The 24,464-nt window shown below is 45.7% G+C and overlaps 1 protein-coding gene across 3 annotated transcripts in view; it reads left to right on the forward strand.

The window, feature by feature from the left end:
- Positions 1 to 1,796: 1,796 nt before the first annotated feature.
- LOC6601597 (putative polypeptide N-acetylgalactosaminyltransferase 9) overlaps positions 1,797 to 24,464 on the forward strand; it is a 61,952-nt gene continuing 39,284 nt past the window's right edge. Inside the window, exons 1-2 of one of the 3 annotated variants that reach the window (XM_026986674.1) lie at positions 1,797 to 2,395; positions 18,270 to 18,341. The gene's annotated coding sequence lies outside the window, so the exon portion shown is untranslated. The remainder of the gene's footprint in view (positions 2,396 to 18,269; positions 18,342 to 24,464) is intronic. The other 2 variants (XM_026986673.1, XM_002026582.2) reach the window with 2 other exon arrangements.

Genomic DNA, 24,464 nt, shown 5'->3' on the forward strand with positions numbered 1-24,464 from the left:
AAATATACTAATACTAAATATTACCCTAATTAAAAAAATTAAATTAAATTATTTTCCAAAAAATTGTTTAAAATTATTAAAATAATAAATATACTAAATATACTAATACTAAATATTACCCTAATTAAAAAAATTAAATTAAATTATTTTCCAAAAAATTGTTTAAAATTATTAAAATAATAAATATACTAAATATACTAATACTAAATATTACCCTAATTAAAAAAATTAAATTAAATTATTTTCCAAAAAATTGTTTAAAATTATTAAAATAATATATTGGGATCTGAGGAGATAGATGACAGTCTATCCATGGTGCTGGAGGCCATAAAACGGCATGGGTACTCCAACCGGCTGATGGGCATCATATCTGATGGATGCCCCGCCAATTTGCTGACGAGAGTGAGCGCCGCCAGGGAGTACCCAGTACTTTGGGATATCGTACATCTGCGGAAGATTTTGGCAAAATATCGCGTTGTCGACAGAGTACTGAGCCCCGTTTACAATTTTCATTTCACTGCGGAAAAATGGCGGGATACGGAGTTCCATACAAGTTTATGGCAACACTCGTGGGAGTCTCGGTGTTGGATACTCCCAACCCGGATGGAGTCCACCCCGGAGGTATATATATAAGAGATATTGTACATTGAAAAAAAATATATACACACAGTGGCGTTGAATTTTTTTTTCAATTTTTACCTGCAAAGTATAGTATTAAAAGTTTGAGTAAAACAGTTTTTTGGGCATTGTAAAAACTTCTCTGAAAGAGAAGTAATTGTAAATGATTCTATCTCACTCTAACATGGGATTTCGCTTTACATTTACTTTTACATTTACTTTACATTTACATTTACATTTACTTTACTTTCAACCACGTTTCCACACGCAGGTCATTTTAAGGTCACGTTGGGAAACGAAGTTGGAAACGTGGAAACGTTGGGACACAATTTTCGCATTCTAGCGACTAAAAACGCCTGAAACCCTCTGCAGAAACCGCTTCAAACCATATTCAAAAATCGCCTGCAACAATGCTTTGCAACCACAAAATGCAAATGAGCCACGTGCATGCCGGAGGAGTTCGAGCGACAAGTGCAGCGGCCAACATGTGCGTGTTCGAGTTGGGAGCCGGCATAAAATCAGCAAAAACAAGTTTTGTTCGATGTTGCCATAGTGATGAGCGGGCTGGACGTAAAACGAAAAGAAAACAAACAAAGATACACATTAGGGAAAGAAGTTCCATGGAAATATTCATAGGGAATGAAGCAAAAGTGGCCCTCAATCTCTTTCCACTGCCATTGACTGTCGCCTCTTGGCCCCCCAGCCAATTGTCTGGCTGCCACAAATGTCTTTCGCATAGGGGCACATTTGTCATTCTCAGACCTCCTCCCACAAACCCTCTGACTGTGTCTCTTATCAGTGAATTTTTATCACACAGAAAGAAGTGACCCACACCCTAAGTCGAACCAGAGTTCGCTTCGAACATGCCCCAACGTGCTCTGCTATGCGCTGGCAACATGCTGGAACTCTCCACGCTCTCTGCAATCGGTTAAGGCTCTCTTTTTCGCTCTCTTTGCATGGGTAGCAACACTCATTCCATACACAAATGTTGACCATTTCATGCACAAATGTTGCGGCCACATTCATTTGTATGGGCCAGACTCATGTGCCGCGGAAACGAGCAACATGTCCCGCAACATTCGGCATACCCTAGGGAAAATTGGAAGTTGGCGCGTATTGGCAGTCCACGGCCTTGCCGCCCCATTCGAATTTTGGCCGTTGAAATTGTTGGACGTTTGGATGTTGGCAGTGCGCTGCATTTCTTTTCTTCCATCCAAAAAAAATACGTGAAGAGTCCGCCGACGAGCACACCTCTACGCGCGCAGGTGTTTGTCATTGTGTGCGTGCCGTACCTATGCTTATGTGAGTGTGTGTGTGTGCCTGTGTGTTGTGCGAGTGTGAAGAGTGACACAACACAACAACAACAACAGCAGCAGCAGCAGCAACGGGGCCGCAATCAGCTGTGAAGGTGCGAAAGCAAAATGCAAATCGAATAAATGGTTGGCCAAAAATTACGAATTATCAGCGCGAATTCTCCCGTAAATTCCATATCTCCGAAATCGAAACGAAGCGTGCGGCTCTAAATCAATCGGAAAAAAACTAACATAAAATAATTTTCAAAAATATTTCAAACAAATAATATACAAACAAAGGAACACAGAAGCAGCAATCGGCGTTAAAGTGTTTACCATAAATTTGCTTGCGGATGAGCAGCAGTTGGAGGAGGTGAAGAATCCAAGGAATCCAAAGAGAGTGCTGCAGAGGGAGGAGAATCCATCAGCACAGCCGCAGAGAGAAGGAGAAGCCGTCATTTCAGCAGCAGGTGGATTGCGCGGGGGTAAGTGAAACGGAGAGGAAAACGGAAATGTAACGGTGCGGCCGGAGGAGTAAAGCACTCAAATTTGTTGTTAGACTTGCTTCCCACTCTTCCGTCCGACACGCGACCCGCGACCTGCGACCGGGTTGTCTTGGGGGTTGGATGGAACATATTCTGTCTCAAGTCACAACCTCAGCGGCTGGCACCCACCCCGGCACCTGCTGCTGCTGCTGTGCCTGCTGGCGCCTTCGCCCTCCCTTCCCGCCCCCTTTGCCCGTGACAACAGATCAAACATTTGTTTTTGTTGCGTGTCTTTGCCGACGCCGCGCGGCGTCCCGTTAACTTGGACTGACATTTTACATGGCATTGCTTTTTCTTCTTCTTCTTGTGACTGCTTCTTGTGTTGTTTTTGGTTCTCATCCAAACCCCACCTTCTCCTCATTGTTGTTGTCGCTTTCGTCTTGCATGAGTTCTCTTTCACAGCTCTTCCGCATGCTCTTCGTGCATTGACTTTTTGTCTCTCTTTCTGTCTGCAGCAGAAGCTCTGCTGTTCCTGTTACTGTTACTGATAGGTGGGAGTGAGTGAAAGAGAGATCTTTGATCGGGAAAAAATTTCGAATAGTGGGCGGGGGAGAGTCCTCTCTGGAAAGACAGAGGGGACAGGGTATCCACGATTCTTCATACATTTCGGATCAGATTTCACGTGTTTTTGTTTGCAAATGTCTTTTTATTGGCCATTTCCTTGACTTTGCTTGTCTGTTTTGCTCTCTTTTTTTTTGGCACTGGTTGGCCCTCGTCTGCATGTACTGGCGTGTGCGAAAAGAAAAAATCAATAAATTTCATTTGATTTTTATGTTGCGCCTCCTGCCCCATGCACCACCCCCCCTCCCCTGCTCACGGCCGACCTAGCCCACAGCTGTGTCTGGGAGAAGGACGGACGGAGGGAGAAGAACCGTTGAATGGAAGCGCTTTGTATTTGCCTTTGGCTTTGCAATGACAGCTACGCCACCCCCACCCCCATCTCTACCCCTTAGTCCTACGCCTAGAGCCCTTAGCCAACCCCCAACCCAGCCTTCCTCCCTCCAGCCCCTAGTCCTGGCCTCACCCAAAGCTCCCTCTCTCGCGTCCACCCTTTGGCTTGCTCGCTGTCTCTTTCTGTGCGTTTTGCCGCGTTTTGTTTTGCTCTGGGTCTGGCCTAGAATCCAGCCAAGAGAAGAACCGAAAAAACTTGTCTTTTGTTATTAATTATCAAAGGCGGCTCCCCCGAGGAAGGGGCGGGCATCGCTAGCCAGACCCGCCCAAATTAGACAGACAGACGGACGGACGGACAGATGGATGGATTGGTGTCAGCGGCAGGGGGCAAGGGGCAGCCCAAGAGCCGCCTCTATACTAGTCTTCTAATTAATTCAGAACTTTTATTAGATTGGGCTCTCCACTGGAAACCCGTTCTCTTCTCTTCCACTGCACCATTACTCACGGCTGTACACGCTATACTCAAAGATAAGATAAGATTAGAATGCTTCAGTTGGAATGGGGTATATCTTTTGGGGCCAAGTGTAGCCCCGTCCGGGGGTTATCTTTGCCTGGGATTTCAAATGTCATAATGGAATAATTTGACAACTGGATTGTTGACAGTTTTCTTATGTCATTTGTTTTGTGCAGCGAACACCTCTCTTGAGCAGCAGTCTTGAGGGTAAATCCTGAGGCTAATTCGTTCCCATCGCTCTTTCTTTTAGCAGTTTCTTTGGACGGCACCTTTAGGCCGTCATTCACCCTACCCTTGACTCCATGACTCCATTAGCCACAGCAGGAAAATCAGGTGAAAATGGCATTTCTCTGTGATTCGGGGCATCCCCTCTCATGCTCTCCTGGGACCCCGTCAAGTGGGTTTATACTCCTGTTTCGCATTTGTTTAATTTCAAAAAATTCACCTTTATCGCCCTCGTTTGTTGCCTGTGACGACCTGTGGGCGAGAGGGTTCCGTTTAATTTCATTTCCATTTTCCATAAAACGAGTTTCTGGCTTTCTCAGCGGAAAGGGAGTAGGGAGAGAGTAGGTGCTTGGGGCTTGGGGCTGGAGTTATGGCTGAAACCAAGTCCGGGGTTGACCGAGGTCTGGCTCTCCCTCTTTTCTCCCTCTCTCTGTGGCTCGTTTGATGCTTGGTTGCATCATTAAGAGGCAGCGGCGGCGGCGGCGGCGGCAATTAACTTTAATTATTTATGTCGGCCACTGGGATCGAGAGACGGAACGGGACGGGACGGGACGGGACGGGACGGGACGGGACGGGGAAGGGGCAGCTGGAGCCCACCTGCGGTCCTCGGGTAAAAGTTAAAGCTGTTGCCATTTATGTTAATTTAAATAAATTAATCACTCCACATATTAGTCCTCTTTAGTGTGGCTTACATCATGTCGCAAGAAGATTGTCGAAACCGTCGCAACCGTCGCAACCGTCGACGGTTCTGTTTTCCGTATCTTTTGTGTCTGTGTTCTTTGCCGTCGTCTGCTTTTCAACAGCTGTTGGCTCTGAATTTTCCTATCAACTGCTGCTAACTGCTTCGGCTACCACCTCTTCTTCGACCTGCCCGCCTGCCGTATTGCCGTATTTTGCACGTCTGCACGTTCGCCACTGCAAAAAAGAGCCAGAAAAAGCTGTTCCAAACCGAAGAAAAACAGCAAAAAAACAGTTGTCAAAATGTGGTACATGGGAAAAAAATTATTCACTATTCTTTTGTCTTGTAGTTTTTTACGTATTGCTGCACGTTCCTCAGTGGAATATCCGATATCTTCTAACCAGCGTAATGTGGGGCAGAGGGATTCCTTCAGGGGCGGAAATGTTTTGGGGCACGTTCCAGGGCTTCGGTTACCCGAAAGTCGATTGATACACTCCTCCATCCGTAACACAGCTGAAAGTATCTAAAAGAAGTATCTTTCATTGTGGAATCTTCCATGGAAACAGTTTGGCAATCCAATCATCTTTGTCTTTAGAATTCCCCATTTCCGTTTCGGCTTTTCAGGTTTCTTCCTTCCATGTTTCGAGTTGTCTACTGGCTGACCCAGTAATTTCCCTTTGAAGAAAGTTGCTCCTTGGCAGAATGGTCCCCGTAACCATACCCTTACCCATACCCTAACCGTAAACATATAGAATGAACAAACTTTATGTCAGAAGAGATCTTTAGTCCAGAGTTTTCTGTGTGTTGTGTTGGTCTTTTGCTTGATTTTCGGGTTTATTTTTCATTTCTCATATTTTGTTTGTTTGTTTCTGGCTTCTGGCCTTTTATAGTAAGTATAATGCTGTGCTGTGCTGTGCTGTGCTCTCCCGTGATGATAACAATGCTGAGCAAAACTTTTTAGCAGCCTTTTATGTACTCTCCCCTCTCCCATACCCCAATACCCCACTTGCCTCGCACTCATTCGTTCTTCCTTGGACGCTTCCTTCTCCTCTGTAGCTCTTTTTGGCATCTGGAAGCTCGGGATTCTCTCCTCGGGATCCCTCTCCTTGAGAAGGAGAGCATTCTGACGCGTAATTCATTACGAGTCTGAGGGTTCGCCTTGGGGCTGGGGCTCTGTTTACTCCGGTTTCTCTGGTTTCTGGCCTTTGCGGAAGTCTCAGTTTCAGTTTCACTGCAAGATATCGCACAAACTATTTGTATTTTTGTATCTGAGTTCTGCTCATACTTTATCCCCACACCCACTCTCTTGCTCCATTGTTCTCTGGTCTGCTCTCTCCCCTAATCTCTGCTGCTGTGGTATGCCTTGGCCTGTTGTTCGTTTATCCTAAGTCTACGCTTATGAAAACATACATTTTTCACTGGCGATAAGAAGTTTCTGACACAGTGAAAGCTCTGCTGAGCGGACTGTCCGCCCCAGAGAGCCTGCACTGTATCTACAATATTAAATATACATAAATATCTAAGCGCTACTGGGGAATGCTTATCCCGTACATATCCCACATACGTACAAATTCCTCTCTAAGAGTTTAAAGAGTCGACTAGGCGATAACCAACATTCCTTTAGATCTTATCTGGATAATCTGTATATGAAATAATCCCTTCTGTTAAAGGAGAACCCCAGAAGCTTCCACAGATTCGAATATCTCTGGGAAAAGCCTTCCCTCCTTCCTGCAACTGAAAATCTGTTACAGTCAGCGAATAAATTGCACTCATTAAATATTTATTAGATTGCCAGACGCCTAGATTCCCGGCTCTCCTCCCCACTCCTCCCCACTCCTCCCCACTCCTCCACGGAATACTCAAGTGCGAGTGCGAGTGCCAGTACTCGTATCCATGGGCTATGTATCTCCTGAATGTATCTTCCCTTCCTTGACTTTCTTTCTTTATAAATTCATAAAAATCGTATGCGATACACGGACAGAACCCTTTTGTTCATATGATAATGAGAGCTGTTGCGCCTCTGTTCGTTCTCCTTTGGGTTCCCTCCCCATCCCCATCCCCATTCCCCCGCCCCTCTTTTCTGTGCCTATTTTGGCCAGAATTCTTTGGGTTCTGCCCCTCAAAGTCATGACATGTGCCGGCGCGGACCAATTTATGGCCATGGATACTATAAATTGTGGCCGAAGCTATTGATTTGCTGTTGGCCATTCAGGCTGCCGCTGCTGCTGCCGCCGCCACTGCCACTGCTGCTGCGTGTGGTGACAGTTGACAGTTGAGTTACAAGGTCATTATGTGGGGTTGTGTGGGGCGGAGTGGCGTGGAAGTGGAAGTGGGGAAGGGAACTGACTGGACCCATAGACTGGAACTCGTTGGTGCGTCATGGGATAGAAACGTATCTATGGGTCTGCGGGCAGGCGGGCAGGAGAGCAGGCGAACGCGTGTATGAGCGCAATTACAGTTAATGTCCAAAGCGTGGATTCATTTCCGTTTTAAACAATTTTTGCCTTCTTTTGGATTTTTTGTTCGGTTTTTCGGTTGATTGATGGTTCGGAATAGAGAGGCTGAAAGGTCATCCCATCCGAATGACTGGCAGCAATCTCTCATCCATTGTTTTGCCACACAAAGGAGAAGGAGAAGAAGGAGGAGGCGGAGGCGACCCCTAGACCGAGATGATCCCTCGCCTGAGACCTAGATTGAGCCGTCCCTCCGACTGCCTGTCTGTCTGTCTGTCTATCTGCCTGTTCGAGTCGTGTCTGCCTCTGCGTATCATCCGTAGATATAAATCTCTGGTTTTTTTTGTTTAGAGGTTCACTTTTTTGCTGGCTGCTACTGCTTCTGCTGTTCTTTGGCATTAGATTTCCATATTTGTAGAATCAATTAGTGTGTTTGACACTCGATAAGGCCACGGCCAGCAGGTCTTGGCTGGAAGTGGAAGTGGGTCGCAGCTTGAAAGTGCAATGCGAACGAGGAGCGCTTTCTCCCAACCGACACAGGGGGAGATGCAAAGCTGCAAGATGGAAGACACAAGATACAAGATACACATACTGACAGCTACTTAATCGAAGTCCAGAGTGAAATGCAGCCAAGACCAAGACCCAAAACCCAAGACCCGAATCGGAAACCGAAACCCAAGACCTGGGTCTCGAGGGAGCCAGAGATGAAGATGCCCGATGGCCGATGGCCGACTGGCCAGATGACTGCCGCATTCCACTTGGCCAAAGCCAAAGCTGCAGGCCCCAAAAAATACACTCATACTCATACTCAAACTCATACCAAACCATGCCACAAGATGTGTCTGGCTGTTCGGGGTATCTTTGTTTTTGGTGGATGGTAGATGCTGGATGCAGGAACCTGTTTGCTTTGGGATTTGGTCTCTTATTTTTATTTTTGTTTCGATTTTTTTTTTATGTTGAAAATTTACGAGTTTGGCGAATACCAAGCGGGAAGAATTCAATGAACTCGTCTTCTAACTTGGCTTTCGGCTCTCCTCGAGAGAGTGAAGAGTGTGTGTTCGAGAGTAGGTCTGTGTGTGTGTGTGTGTGTGTGTGTGCTAAGTGGGCAGATCCCCAGACATGGTCTCGGGCCATGTAAATGGGGAGTTCTCCATTCCCTGCCCCCTCTACCCCTCTACCCATGTCCCCCTCGCTACCAAAACACACAGAAATTGCTTTCGAATTGGATTAGCAACATACGAAAAAGTTTGTTCGTTCTCCTGTTGCTGCCACAGAACTTGTATGCCGCATGTTGCAGTCGTGTTGATGTTGTTGTTGTTGTTGTCGGGGTGTTCCTGTTGCAGCTTCTTGTTCCAACATTTGTCTTGTCATTGCGATTGTTGTAGCTGTTGTTGTTTTTGTTCCGAGTGATTGTTGAAATTATTGTTGGAGTTGTTGTATTTGTCGTCGTTTCTGTTTTTTGTTGTTGTAAATATTTGTTAGTTACTGTTATTGATCCTTTTTGTGGGTGTTGTTGAACAATTTTTGTTATTGTTTTGTTGTTGATGTTTTTGTAGAAGCTATCAACTTATTGTTGAATTTACTGTATTTGTTATTGCAGTTGTTGTCGCTGGGCTTGTTGTTGTAATTATTTTTTTAAGTATTGTTAATAGAATCTTTATTGTTATAGATTTTGTTGTTGTAATTATTGCATCGTGTATTGTTGTAGCATAATTTGCTTTTGTCGAAGATTCAAGATTAGTATTTTGTGAAATATTTCGGCTTTGTAGCTGTCGAAGTTTGTTTTTGTGGTATTATTTTGCTCGCACTAGATTCCTGTTGTTGTAGTTTTAGTTGTTGAAATTATTGTGGTCTCTCTTGTTTGCCAAAGGCCAGATGATGCGTCGCTTTCATGGCCTGCCCCCATCCGATGTCCAATTAGTTGCAGAGAGTTGTGCGTTTTTGGTCGTCGCCCCACTTGCCCCATCGTCTGTGACCAACTTTGGACACAAATCTGCCCTCCCCGCTCAGCCCGCTCGGCCCGCTCTGCCCGCTCTCCACCCGACCCGTTCAAAGATATTTTTAATTGTGGACAACGGACAATTAGTCTTCAACTTATAATTAAATGTAGCCAAAGCTCTGACGATGGCCGGCCACTAAGCGACACTAAGAGTCGGACATCTAAGTTTTAATTGCCATCATTTGTTGGAGTACTCAAGCACGTTGTGGGGGGTGGGGGGAGACTCAATAAATCCATTTAAAGAGCAGAAGTGTTTGGCAACAGATTTGAATGGGTAATAATCAGCAAGAGAAGGCATAGGGCTACAATCGGAAGCGTAGTAAACCCGAAAACGGTATGAAAATCGATTGCTAGAGGCCCAATGGGTTTACCGTTTAGTTAATAAACATTTAACCATCGAATATTGGCCTCCGAAAAACCACTGAAAGTTCTCTTTAAATTGAAACCTGCTGTCGGCCACCAGTTGAACGTCAAATTTTGATCAAAAACTAAATTAATTATTCAGTTATTCAAAACATGGAAAACCCCAAAGGAAAATCGAAAACAAAACATTCGTTTCTCTATGGTTTTTTGTGCAATGCCTGCCCCAAGCACTGAACATAGAAGTGTGTTTGTGTGTGTGTGTGTGTTCATGCCCCATCATCTTTTATTCAACGATCTTCGAATATAATTTTCAGCAATTTTAATTGCTTAAACAATGGCCTTTTTGCGGGCATTTAACAAAGTATCTGAGAACAAAACAGACAAAACAGACAAAGACAGAGAATCGTCTTCAATTTATGGCAGAAATAGAGGCAAAAATACAGTCAGATACAGGCACATACAGATACAGATACAGATACAGATACAGATACATCGCTCTAATGACTCGAACTAACCTTCGGCAACAAATCACGGGCTGTCAGAGGCAGAAAGATGAAAAATAAATATACAGAAAAATATAAAATACAAATACAATGGCCAGCAGAAGATTTAATAAAGCACCAGCCAGCAGCAGCACCCCAGTGGCAGTGGCAGTGGCAGCGGCAGTGGCAGCGGCAGCCCACCATCGAAAGGCCAATCAAGAGAAACCTGTTGCAATGCTCTGCTGCTGCTGCTGCTTCTATGGCTCTTAACTTGTTTCTTTTGCCGTGTTTTATATTCTGCCTCTTCTGTTGTTGTAATGCAGAGGGTTCTTGTGGCTCTTGTTCACAGTTTTTCACCGGTTTCCACCCCCCTCCCGCTGTGCTCCCTCTGTTTTGGCATTAGAGGAGAGACATGAATGTTCATTAAACCGTAACCGCAGCGGCAGCGGCAGCAGCAGCAGCAGCAGCGTCAGAGTTGTCAAGCTCTCGGTGTCGCCTCTGAAGCTAAACATTGCGGCAAATGCCAATGCAAATGCCTCAGGGGCTGCCTTTAGGAGAGCTTCATAGAGAGCCCCCATATCAGTGACATTTAAGCAGGAAGGTGGCAATATGCTGCTGCTGCTGTTGGCTAGAGTCGCCCAACAACGAAGGATGGATGCTCTTCTTCTTTCCTTCGATACCATTCATGTTTCCTAATGTTTACTTGCTGCCAAATACAAAATGGATCTAAGTCAAGGAGCGATGGATCTGTGTGAATGTTTGTTTATGCTTAGTTCTTACCAGGGATCCCATGATTCACCGAATGTATCTCTGTATCTCATGGATAACGAGACTCCCAGTATTTAAATCTGCCACAAATTTCACACTTTTCTTCCCCCCGAAATCTATTTTAAATATTTTTCACAGCAAACTGCTAAAAGTCGTCCCAAAATTTAACAGACTCTTTCGAGTTCTTTTGTCGGTTGTTTGGGGCTCGTGTTCCACTCATTATAGCCCCCGATCCTCGGCAAAAAAGGTCTCGTCTTACCACTTGGGGCACACAGAAACAAAAGGGATGGACAACGAGTCAAACGCGCTTTTGGCCTTCGGGCATTAAACTTTACTTAGCCATATCCAAAGGCATAGCTATGTTTCCCTCTTAACTTTTTACATTTGTGGCAAATGTTGCATCATCATTAATACAGACAGACCGCAACAAGAGAGCACAATCATTGATGCTGATGATGATGGTGGTTCCTCTCGTTCTCTAGCGGGTCTTCCCACTCGGCAGCACTCCCTCTCTCTCTCTCTCTCTCTCGCTCTCTCTCTCTCTCTGTGTGTCTTTCAAATGCAAATGCAGGCAATGATGACAGCTGCTCCTTAAGTTAAACCTTTGTATTCGATTCGAAATGTTAATGGTTAATGCCAAGACGAGCCTATGCCACTAGGCGGAAGGTGCGGTGCTGTTCATGAGTCACTCCAAAAAAGGCGAGAAAATGTCAGCGCCAGGGGGGAGGAGTCTCTATGGGTCTGTGGGTCTGTGGCTCTCAGTAAAGACCCAAACCGAATGCAATTTATCACATGTTGCAATGAAAAATCTGTGAAATGCACTCAGGTGCCGTCAAATATTTAAAGCATGCCACAGAGAGCAAGGCAACAGCAACAGCAACAGCAACAGCAGGGCCTCTGGTCTCTGGTCTCTGGGCTCTGGTGAAGTCATTAAGCTGGAAGTTAGGTAACTCTTCTTCGAATGGTCTGTGGCAGAGGCCCTGCAGCTGCAACGGAGCACCAGCCAGTGGAGGCAGGTTGCAGCACTGCCGCTTGATTGAGCCGTAATTAGTCGGCGGCGGAGATCTTTTGTGAACCCCCCTCTCTGCTGCCAGTGTGTGTTGCAAACGTACAAATTAGATGTTCAGCGGCTATGTGGGTCGCCTGGGAATTAACACCCGCAAAAATGTGTCACTGATCCCCCCGTTGGATAGGAGAATAATCTCTGAATAATCTGAAAGCACCCCGAAGCGAAGAGCTCCCCATAGCTACTCCACGCGGTATTCAAATCGGAATGGAATGGAATCGCATTCCAGGCACGTTGGAAATTAACCAAAAAGGGAAAAAGAATAAAAAGAGCACAAGAAAAAAAGAACCAAAAGACATTCAAATAAAATGAAAAGGCAATCACAGTAACAACAACAACAACAACACTCTACTGCTGTGGGCACGGTCCAAGAGGTGTTGAGGTGACCACGACACCGCGACCGACCAGGTGAACAACCCGTCTGACTGTCGACCGTCGGCCGTCGATTGGCTTTTTGGGAGCTCTGTGTTTTTTTTACAGCTATTTACTCTCGCTCTCTCCCTCACTCTCGCACTCTCGCACTCTCTCCTGCACCTCTCTTCTTTGGTTTTTTCGGTTGCGTTTGCTTTGTGCTTGGAGCACCTGTTTGTTTTTCTTTCCGACATGCTGTTGAGATCTCTAATTATACTCGCCTCTGCTTTTTCTGTTTGCATAAACAAAGAAAGTTTGAAGCCAAAACAATAAAAACACAAAAACAAAATTAAAGCAAAAATTACAGTAGATAAATACAAAATGTCTTAATTATCGTGGGGTTACGGTTTAACCAACCAACCATCAAACGGTAGGCGTAAAAGTGTGAAAATTATTACCAATCGCACGAAGAGCACTCGGGGAACCCTCATTCTAATGGGGTGTCTTCTATGAAAGTGCGTATATAGGAGGACTATATAGCTGGCAATTATTGTTCAGCGAATCCCTGATTAAATCTGTAACAGTACCCAAAAAGGTGGCCCAACCTTTAAGTGTTCTAAGCGAACTCGGGTTCTGGTGAGAAAGCAAGGATATAGGAGTATCCATGGGAGTAATCTCCAGATCAACATAAACCTTACATTTTCAATGAATGGTTCCAAGGGAACTCTGGTTCCAATAGAGTTATTTCTATGAAAATTTCCATATAGAAGCACCAATAAATCTAGTAATTTTTCTGTGAAAAATTAAGGAAATCGTATCAAAAGTTTTGGTTTTACTCACTATACCCGATACTTAAAATGAGTATAGGTTGTGTTTAATTATACAATAAAGATCGAAATGTTTCTTTTTCTCTTGAATTTCTTTATACATGTTTTTGTGCAACACACCCTGGAATTTTTCCCGTTCCATGTTTCATAATTTTGTGAAAAATTGCCTGAATATTTCCCGTTCCATGTTTCATAATTTTTCCTATGAACTTGCTAATTTTTTGTGTGCTTTGATGGAAGTTATGTAAAGTGAAGACCCTCTGGCTGGGCAGTGGGAGAGGGAGGGGAGGGGGAGCCAGTGCTGGTGGTAGCCGTGACTTTTGTTCAGCTTTTTGTCTGTTGCCATCATCGTGTCGCATCATGGTAGATCCACCATCGTCATCGAGTCACTTTCACTGTCATTGGAGGTGCCCCAAAGATTATGATGGTGATTGTGTGCGCTGTTTCGATTGTTTATTTTTAGTTTTTGCCATGTTGATATCATCAGTGAATGAATGAGTGGACGAATGAACGAACGAACGAATAAGTACAATAAATGCTTATTTTTGTTTGGAATTACTCGCTACTCTGTACCGTACGCCTTTCGCCCTAAATTTTATAGAGCGGTGTTTTTTTTTGTTTACCTCGGATATGGAAATGGAATTCAATTCGTAGGGAATTCAATTATTTTTCATCAAATTTCGGATAGCTACGAATCATGCTGGGGCAGCAACAGCAACAGAAGCAGCAACAGAATGTACTTTACACAGCAGTTGGCCGTACAATAAATGTACAGTACGTAGTATTTTTAGCAACGATTGGTTCAATATTTGTTGAACAAAATGCGAACAATGCTTTCAGAGGAGTGCAATATCGTCTCACTGCCGCTCTTTGTGCCCGGTTGTTTGTTATCTGAAATGTCTGTAAATGAAATGCATTCGCAATTAAGTCTGGAATATTCATTCGATATTCACGTGGCCTATCAGTCCATCAGATATGTCCCCTCTTATTGGTCTTGTGTGTTTCGGTTCCGTTCCCCTTTGGCTATCGAGGGCACCCACCTGCTATCGACTTTTGGTTTCGTGGAATTCGGAGCAATTGAAGCAGTCAGTCGGCCCCTGATTGATCCGACACTTATATCAGTTTTAAGTGGATTGATAGCCCTGAAATATTAATCAGTTTTTTGGGCTCTGGGAGTGTGTTTTCGAGAATCGACTCGAAAGTCCAAGAGCAGTGCTTATGGATAGTATGGATATAATGTGACATTTAGGCGGTGTTTTTATGGTGTGTTTCCTTTCAGAAAACTGATCTTAATCGCTTGTCCAACGCGACATCGATTCTCTCCCCTGCCCAACCACGAGACGCGAGTGTGCGAGTGCGAGTCGGAGTGCGAGTGTGTTGCAATCCACGCTCTCCTCAAAGCGTGTTTTAGATACCAGTACGACTCCAGAGCTCCGTCTCTGCTGTGTGCTGTGTGCTGTGGGCAGAGATACGCAAAGTATCTCCGGCCTGGCCCACAACCCACACACAGAGCCACGCTAAAGAGATACAGATACAGATACAGATACAGGGAGGGAGCATACAGTGCAGCAGTGCAGCAACTGGGACTGGGCCTGGGTTTGGGCCTGGTCTCGCCTGCAACTTTTACAATCAGAGCTAATTAGCAAATTCATGCTAATTTCGAGTTGTAACAAATAAAATTACAACGACGCGTCGCGTCGCGTCGCATCGCACGTGTCGCTTTATGTAATTAGTTGCAACATGTTGGCCAAAGTTTACTCTCTTTCTCGCATCGAGATATAGAGAGAGGGAGAGGTAAAGATAAGCACTCGTTGGAGTGCCGGTTGCCCTGTCCTTGCCTCCTCGTTACGAGTGATAAAACAAAAGTTATGGCAACCCATGGGAACCCCTCTTGAGAATGCTGGAATCACTGAGAAATTCGCATAATTCATAATGAAGATGTTGTAAAGAGTGATCGCTCGAGACAGGAAGAGGGAGGGATGGATGGATGGATGAATGGATGGGTGCATGGACGGATGGATGGATGGATGGATGGGACTCCGGTCTAGGGCTCGTTTATCATAATGCAAAAAAGGGTCTGCCCAGGACGGGCTCCTCTGGGGCAGCCAGCCAAGCGCATAATTACAAGTTGTGTGCCACAGTCCAGTCTCCCTTTCGATGAAGGATGGACGGGAGACGATCACGGTACTCGATCTGTGACCATTGCGGCCATTTATCGTGTCACGCGGCCATATCTACTGTTAGCTACTGAAAGGCTGGGGCTTTCGAGGCCTAAAATCGATTTCAGTTATTGATTGTAATGACTCCTTGGGCCCCATCCTTCATGGCTGCCTTCCAACTACCCAGTCCGTCTCTCTGTCCGTCTGTCCGTCAGTCCGTTTCCCTTACAGTCTTTTGTATCTTTTCAGCCTAGACTGGGTTTCTGGTCTATCTTTTCAGCCTGGTCTCCTCCCCATTCGGTTGGGTGATTAATTTTTGTGTCGAGTCAGGTTTGGGCTGCCCGCCCCCCTGCCCCTCTGCCGCTGTGGTGCCTTTTGTGATTTGAAAAATTAGTGCAAACTGCAAATGATCATAAATCAAACAGTTTTGTTGATTGCATTCGAAGTGCCCACAAATTGCATGATTCTGCAATTTCTGGCCTCTTTACGAGGCACTGCACTCACTGTGGCATGGTCTTCTGCTGCCTCTGCTGCTGCTCCTCCTGGAACGTTGCAGTTTGCATTCCCCGGATGCTGCTGACACACGACTACAGTCAACAATCGGCAGTCGACAGACAACGGACAACGGACATCGATTCCTTGTCCTTTGTCCAACACGACAGAAGATATTCCTCCTCTTGGTAGTTCCGCAAATAACTCGAATTTTTCTTACGCGAAATCAACTGGCACGAAGCAAAACGAAAACGAACCTAGCCGAAACGATTGCCTGGCATTTTACGAGTATCTCTTCTTCATTCCTGGCTGAAATTTTATTGTTTTGTAATTAAATTTCAAAGGAAAAAAGGGAGAAAATCAGGGGGAAAGGCACGTTTCGACATCTAAGCCACAGTTCCAGGCCTGAAGGCCCAACTCTGGGCCACAGGTGACGACTTGCCTGTGGATGATAACTGGTTTCCCCGCTATGTAAATGAAGTATCTACGACTTTGGCTAATACTCGTACTAGCGTACGAGTGGAAAGAAAAAGAGGGGCATCGCGTGTGCGACCTTCGCTCATCGATGATTATGATGAGGGACAGACAGAACGCAAAAAACCATATAAACATTGAACAATTGCACACAAAATGAAACCCAACTCAGCGCCAACTTAGCCCCAACACAGCCCCAACTAAGCCGCAACTTGCGCCTGAACATGGAGCATCGCACGAAGATAACTCCATGACGTAACCCATTCTCGAGGCGATTGCTCTCCCCTCTCCACTGTCCACTGTCCGCTCTCCAGTGACCAATCGTCAAGAGTGTTTCGATCATTAGCTAATAATTTACGCCATTAATTTGAGGGCGAACAAACGTGGAAGAGCCTTTAGGCCGAAATGGGGGATCGTTCTGGTAATCGGCTTAAGGTTTATGGAAGACCATTTACTTTAATGAACTCCCATCGATGCGTGGCCTCTGGACTGGGCGGGTGGTCTCTGGTCTCTGGTCTCCGGTCTCCGGTCCATGCTCTAAGAATGTTCTGTAGCTCAAAGTGGATCTCTGTCGCTACTGTGCTTTGTTTTCCAGCTCCCTCTCTATCTCGTTTGAGTGTGTTATCGGGTTTTGCATACTCTTTACAGTGTCCGTTGCAGCACCTGGGAGCATCGCTAATTAGTGTTGCCATTTCAATTAGTCCCCGGAGATGTGTGGCCCAGATGGGTGTCACCCAGAGAGACCAACACCCAACCAACAGTGCTACGTCATGCGATTGGAGGTCTCTGATAGTACGTCCGTCACTACCTGTCCTCGTGGTACCTTGAAGTATCGTTGCATATCGCCAGCCAACAACACCTAACCGGTTCCATTCAGAGCGTGGTGTTTCGGGGGCAGAGGGCAGCCGACAGCCGACAGCCGACAGCTGAGAGCAGAGGAAAATGGCAAAAAGCAGGAAAAAAATGCGATAATACAACTATGTGGGCGCTTGAACTGAACCCAAGAGAAAGCGAGGAGCCAGTAAAGTGCCAAGGGGAGAGAATGACTCCCCCCAATGGGACACTATACCATATTGACTGGCCCTGCGTTGCTGTTGGCGACCCACAAAATGTTTGCAAAACGTTGAGGAATCTTGTAAGCGCAGGGGAAAACCATAGGAAGGAATCTACCAGAGCTTTTGTCTGCTAAAACCTTGTTGATTAGCGTTCAAGAAGGGGGGTATACAGGGGTATATCATGTTGAAGGGTACACTAAATGCAAATTGGTGACCCCGACAAGTTAATTACGCTTAAGAGCAATGTTGAAGGAATCTGTCAGAGCTTTTACTTGGCGAACCATAGTTTATTAGCGTTGAAAGAGGGGTATATGGAATGTTTAAGAATATCCTTGGCAGGTAATGGCGATTGGTGCCCCGACATCTTCATTATTAGTTAATTGGATGTGGCAAGGATCGTGAGGAAATGAATCTGCTTTACTTTCAAGTGCCAAAACATTGTTGCTTAGCGATGAAAGAGGGGATCTAGAATGTTTACGGATAGCTGGTGACCCCGACACGTTACATCGTGGAGCTGTATGAAGGGAATGGGGAGTTTGTGAGAAAGGAATTTGTATTAAATACCAAAACATTGGTATGAAACTATTGGGAAAAAGCCTCACCGACCTGACACTCCCACAGCTAATAAATTTAAATCATAAACCATAAATAATCGCATTAAACATAAACGATGTGCTAAACAATCGGAAGCGCCTTTCAAAGTGTGCTTTAATTTGGAATAAACCGGAATTTCATTTCATATTTTGCATAATTCGTAAATCCCCAAAAAACACAACTGAGAATGAGAAAGTTTTGCCGTTGCTGTTGCTATGGAAAGTTTTCCCATGTGGCATTTCCCAAGCGGAAATGCGGAAGAGCCATATGGAGCAAGTGCCATAAATTAGTATGTCGCTTACAGAAAAATAATTAAATGCATGAAACTATTATATATTTATTCCATAATCTATGTGCTATCTGTTGATACAACGTATCGCTTGAAATAACATTCGCCTTCCATTTTCCATTCTCCATTGCAGCCTTCGGTCACGCTTCGAAACGCAGGGTTTTCCTTTGAAGGAAATTCGGGAAGAATAGAAGTCCATGTGGAGGTGAGTCCCCGCTTAAGTCCGCGGGGTAAGTTCCCCTTACCCGTCTACGAAAACCATACGAAACGAAGCGAAACAAACAAATTTTTAATGTCAATTTGTAGTCGGAATTTATGATGTCCATTGTTTTGTCTTTTAGTGCTCTGCTTTTTTTTTTGTTTGTGTCCTGCCAAATATGGCCACCAATTTCACTGAATCAGGCCCCCGAACTGGGGGCTACTTGTGCACTTTTGCACAAGCTGCTTACTGCGTCCGAGCAAAGGTCCAACGAGATGGGGGTTTCATTGTCTCGACTGGTGTCCCCTCTTTCTGGGATACCCTTTCGAGGGTATTCAAGGGTCGAATATCCTCTCAGATTCATGGCTTTTCCTGCACCTAGCCCCAAATTGTGTCAGGAAAGACACAGTCACAATCAGTTGAAAGACAAGTCTTTTGGAATGAAAACTTTCTTGGTTTTTCTTTGTAAACTTTGGAAATGGAATCGAATATCTCGAATCTATATCTTATAGATCAATTTTCCAGGGTATCTAAGGCTTCGTAGCGACAAAGTTCGACATTTCTGTGTTGCTTTTCTTTTCGTTTTGTGGACATTTGCTCATTGTCGTTGTCGCGTCGCTCTTGGCCTCGTTATTGTGCCAAATGGCCATAAAAGGTTAATTGGGTCCTTAGCAACTGTTGGGCAGCAACAAATAATGCAAACATTCCACGGACTTCGACTCGGGACTCCGACTCGGGACTCGGGGGTTCTCCCCTTCCTTCAGCAGCAGCAAGCAGCAACATGCGACTTGCGACTTGCGACATAGAAAAATCTTAATTAGTTAATTAAAACAACAAACAAACTGCAGTCCAAACTGCAGTCCAGGTCCCAAGACACTCTTGCCACAAGAACTGGTTCGGTTCTATCCGGCAAGGGGTCTGTCTGGTCCTGCAAGTAGTTCACTTGGGCTACTGCATAATTCATTCGGTTTTAATGACAACACGAGGATGGCGATGGAGTTGGAGGTGGAGGCGTGGATGGGCGGATGGGCCTGGTAGCTGTTGGAGCATGGAGGATGATAGTGATAGAGAGACGCGTTGTCTGGCCCTTGCACACCCATACCATACCCATACCCATACCCATACCCATACCCCCATTCCATTCCATAGATCTCTCTCTCTCTCTCGCTGTCTTTCTCTGTGGTTCCCCTTTTGTGCGGGTTTTTGTGTGTCGAGGGAGACTCCTTCGAAATCCCTCGAGGTGGCATTAAACTATGAAAGGCATTTAGTTTAGCGATTTATATAGGCGACCTTTTGACAGTTTTATGTCCAGGTTGCTTCCCCTTCCTCAACTGCCTCACCTCCCTAGCCCCCCACTGAACGATAACGAGCACAAATGTTGCTTGCTCTTCCTCTGCCTTTCCTTCATTAAATGAAGCGGCAAATGTATTTGTATCTGTGTTTCTGTGTATCTGTGTATCTGTGTATCTCTGTGTCTGCACTCGTACGGATGTATTTCTCTTCGTTATCCTTTGGCATCATCGATGCAATTGCCTGGCAGGGATTTATTTGCTTTTAAGCAGTTTGTAATTGCCAATATATCTGACGGGACATCGAATGGAATGGCAGACAACAGACAGCAGACAGGGCCCGCCGAAGTCCGCTGGGGAGTCGGAATTGAATTCCTTCTTAACGAGAGAACCAAATTAATTCCACACAGACCAGACCCCGAGGCACACAATTCCGGCATTCGGTGCAGGGGATGTCGAGTGCCACATTTGCACACAAATGCCTTCAAATTTGTTCCATCGAATATCATTTATGATATTTTACAGCACACTTTCTCCGTTCTCTCCTTCATTTGACCTTTTTCTTGGGTCATACAAATTGTTCGAAAAACGGGTCCCCCGAATAACGTAAAAAGGCTTTCCCGCAACCGCAACCTGCCCCACAAAAGGCGGGGACCTAATCTGCTGGCGGGACCCCCACCCCAAAAAAAAGGGAGCCTGCTCCGAGCCCTGACATAAAGAAATGACCAACAGCCATTAGATATTAGATATTAGATGGAGCGTCGCCACGTCGAAGGGCGTCGGAGGGAGGGCAGAAAATGAAACCATTTTTGTCATTTGACAGGCAATTTTCAAGCGTAACATTTTCGATATTTTGTGGGGCCCTTCTCCCCCTCCTCCTCCTCCCCGGTATTTTCCGCCACAACGCAACCGAATTATCTTCCCGGAAAACGGGCGAGAAATAAAATATGTCCTGTCGGACGGCGGGTGACCCAAAAAAAATAAAACCGAAAGAAAAAGGAAAAATGTATATAAAATCTGACGATAATAGTTTATATGGCTAAAAGCGATTTTCCCGTACACTCTCGCACACCCCCCGTCCCCGTCCCCGTCCCATCCCCGTCCCCTTCCCCCGCAGGACATGTGGCTAAATCTGTTGCCATTTCTCATGTTTCATGCCTGTCGCACAAAACATTTCGACCCCTCCGGTTCGGGCCAGGAATTTCGGGCCCTATTCTGTGCCGCTACTGTTTCTGTTTCTGTTTAGGTTTCAGTTTCAGTCTCTGTTTCCGTTTCCGTTCCTGGCCTGGAATATTTAATCGAGCTGCCACATTGAAATATATTGAGTGCATTACCAAATCCAGCCGCTGGGCTCCGCTCCACACATCTCTCGGGCCCATCCCGATCTCTGGGCTATCATTTGATTAAATCTAAATCTGTTTACGAGCCGCACGGTTTTTCCGCAGCCCGCAGCCCGCTACAGGCGCGTTTTCTTTTATCATTCCAATGGAAAGTAATAAATTAATTTTTCTCCCTCCCTCCCTCTCCCACCCTCTGCCTATCTCTATTTTGTTTGCTTTTGTAAAACCTGAACAAACAAAATTAACGCTGATAACTTTTCTGTGTGGCTAAATCTTTTAGACTAGTTGTGGCAAACAGTTTTGTGGTAGTTCTGATTGTCGAGGGAAAACAAAGCCGGGTGTACAGGGACTGAAGGAGGGGAATAGGGCTCCGGCAAAGGATGCATGAGCAAATAGTTGGGCATTTGCTGGCTCTGCGCAACCCTGAGTGTTCACCGATCAAACAGATGGCCAATAACCATGTTCATAAGCATTTACACAAGAGCTACCACCTACTATCTATCTTGTTCACACATCTATCTCTGATGTTGTCATTAAAAGATGTGATAGGAAACATCTAGACCAGCGGGGGGGCACGTTCTTACTCCCAAGACCGATGCATGGTCGCAAATGTATCTGTGCGATAGGCATTCTTGGCGTTAAGATAGTTTTCACCAATAATTTCAAGCCCTACTTCCGTATTTCTTCGTTGGAACATACACTTTCTCGGTGTTCTCTAATGGGTATCCCACAAGTCGACTGTTTTCCCTCCTCTGTGTGAGTAGGATATGTAGTGTGTGTGTGTGTGTGTGTGTGTGTGCCTCCTTTAAAAATGTTTCGTTCAGTTTGTTGGAAATTAGTTTCTTATTCAATTTGGTGCCCAAAAGTTGATGGGCCAGCGGCCAAACAGGGCCAGCAGTCTTCCAACAAAAAGCGCCCAAAATGCATTTCCCGATGCAGAAGAAGAGGGGGTGGCGGGAGAGGGGTAGGAAAAACAGCGAAACGGAACTCAAACAAAAGCCCGAAAGTCGAAAATCAGCGGAAAATACACAAAAAAATAAAAGAAATCGTGAAAAATCGTGAAGAAGAAGGCTCTAGTCTGGCGGTGGAGGGTCCCCATCGCGTCCGATCGAATCCAATCCGGTCCGGTTCCGTCCAGTCATGTTGAAAAATGGCCAGCCATGGAAATGCTATTGGCCCTGACACTGACTCTCTGACTCTCTGGAAAAGAGGCAAAATAAATTGACTGTTGGGGCCGGGAAAGTGGGAGAAAGAGTGGGGTCCGTGCCGTGGCCGCAGGTGGAAACTGCATGCATATGCAAATGAACAAATGATTTCCCCGCGGCTCATTTGGAGTTTCATTCGCTTCGATTGGTACTCTTTTTGGGTACTCTGGGGGGTTTCTTTCACTCGAAACCCGTTTGACCCTCAAATTAGTTGGCGGTTCCAGCTTTGCTTTTGGCCAGGCGGCCAGCGGTCAGCGGCAGAAGCTGACCTTGTTTCTATACGTTGGCCCAAACCAAGCCAAGTGCAAGGTCAGCAAAGAGGGAGAGAGAGAGAGAGAGAGAGGGGGGCAAAGAATGAGTGAGAGAAAGCAGAGGGAGAAGAATCTCTCTGGGGAATTCAGATTACGTTTCATCTGGATTTTTGTGGATTGTGGATTCTGCTGCTGCTGCTGCTGCTGCTGTTTCTTGTAGCTTGTTTTTTGTTTGCTTTTTGGGCTGGGCCAACGAGTTTGGCCAGTTTCTTGGGACAGTTTGCGGAGTAAATTAGCCAGCAAAAAATCTCTTGGCCAACTTTTTGACAAGTTTGTTGGCCACAGAGGAAACGATTTGTGGGCTGCCTGCCAGTCATCATAGATTATCATCTCAAGAAGGGGGAAATAGACTACAGATGGGATTTGATTTGATTTCTGGTTTAGTGGATGCCACAGCCTAACGATCGCATGGCACGGGCTCTGTTCGGTTCATTCAACTCCTCTCATCATTTTGATGGGTTTGGCTTTCCATTCCATTCTGATTTCCATCCGTCGTCATCTGTCATCTTTCGATCACCCAGATCCTGTTTTGCAGCAGAAAGAGATGGCTGGAAAAGCCATTTAATTACATTTTCCCCATGCCTCGTGGTTCGTGCTTCGTGGTTCGTGCCTCGTGTCTTCGAAAAGAGGGAAAATAATTTCTGCTGCTTCTGCTGCTGGCCGGCTTTTTGTCAAATTGAAAGCCATAAAAAATGCGTGGCATGTTTCCAATTGTCGGTCGCTCCACGATGGGGCATGCTGGATGCTGCTGCTGCCTCCTCGTGGCTGCTGGGGATCCGCTGGGAAACTGGTCTTCGGACGTGGACTGGTTCGGCGGATGGCAAATTAACAGTTAAGCGCCAACGGTAAATAATTGTCAAAGACAACATCCCATCCTCGATGCCTGCTGCATGTTGCATGCTCGTGATGCACCTCGGATGAACATGAGGATGGGGATGCGGATGGGAATGGGGATTGGGATGGGGATGAGATGAAGATGAAGTCGCGCCATCGCAAATGAGGTTTGACTGGTTTCGCCGCGACATGAACCAAATGCCCAAAAGGAGTCTTTGCCAGCCAGCCAGCCAGCCATTCAGTCAGCCAAATACAGTGAGCACTGCCTGGGAGGGAGGTCTTCCTCCTGCTTGGGAGAAATCAAGAGAGAGCTTTTGAGAGATGCCTTCGAGGGTGCAGTGTAGTGCCCCTTTTGATGCTTTAGAACCACACAAATTCATAAGAGTCTGCACTCTTCTGGCCCTCAAGAAAATACTTTGAAGGGCGTGAAGGGTACACCATTCACTATGTTTCTCCGAATGTATCCATACAGTACCATATTTTTGAAGGATGTGGAAAGTACCGACATGTAGCGCATCTGCGGCTTGGTTTGCCAGAAATGTGTACAGATATGTACACGTTTATGGGAGGGACTGTTTCCACCCGCCTACGGAAGGAGAGAACTGTAGAGAGATCTTCTTGAAGCTTTAGATTCGTTTATTTGTTCATAGAATTTCTCCAGTTTTCTCTTAGATTTGGTCTCTCAAAATCAAAATGAAATTAGAATGAATTAAGATTTCCATTTTGTGGCAATGCCACGATTCGCACTGTACCTCCACTCCGTTGCACTCCACTTTGCACTCCACTCCCCTCCGCTCTCTACACTCTGGTGGCGGCGGGGCGGGGAGGAGGGGTTCAGTTCTGTTTCTTAGACGGGAAATTCTAGTCGCCTTGGCAGCTTCTCTTTGCCTCTCTCTGGCTCCCTGGGTCTCTGAGTCTCTGGCTCCTCTGCCTGCTGGCGGATGTGCAAATATTTTGATTAAATTTTCTCCCCCCGATTGTCCATGGCAACTTTCTTTCCACGAACCAAAACGCAGCCACCGTGTGCAGTGGCTTCATCATCATCAGCAGCGGCAGCGGCAGCGGCAATAGCAGTGGCAGTGGCAGCAACAGTGTCTGTGGCAGTGGCAGCTATCTCTCAGTTCTGGCTGTCTCTCACTCCGTTCCCAGG

The sequence above is a fragment of the Drosophila persimilis genome, unplaced genomic scaffold (assembly GCF_003286085.1).
Source record: "Drosophila persimilis strain 14011-0111.01,24,50 unplaced genomic scaffold, DperRS2 tig00000002-arrow-pilon, whole genome shotgun sequence".
NCBI lineage: Eukaryota > Metazoa > Arthropoda > Insecta > Diptera > Drosophilidae > Drosophila > Drosophila persimilis.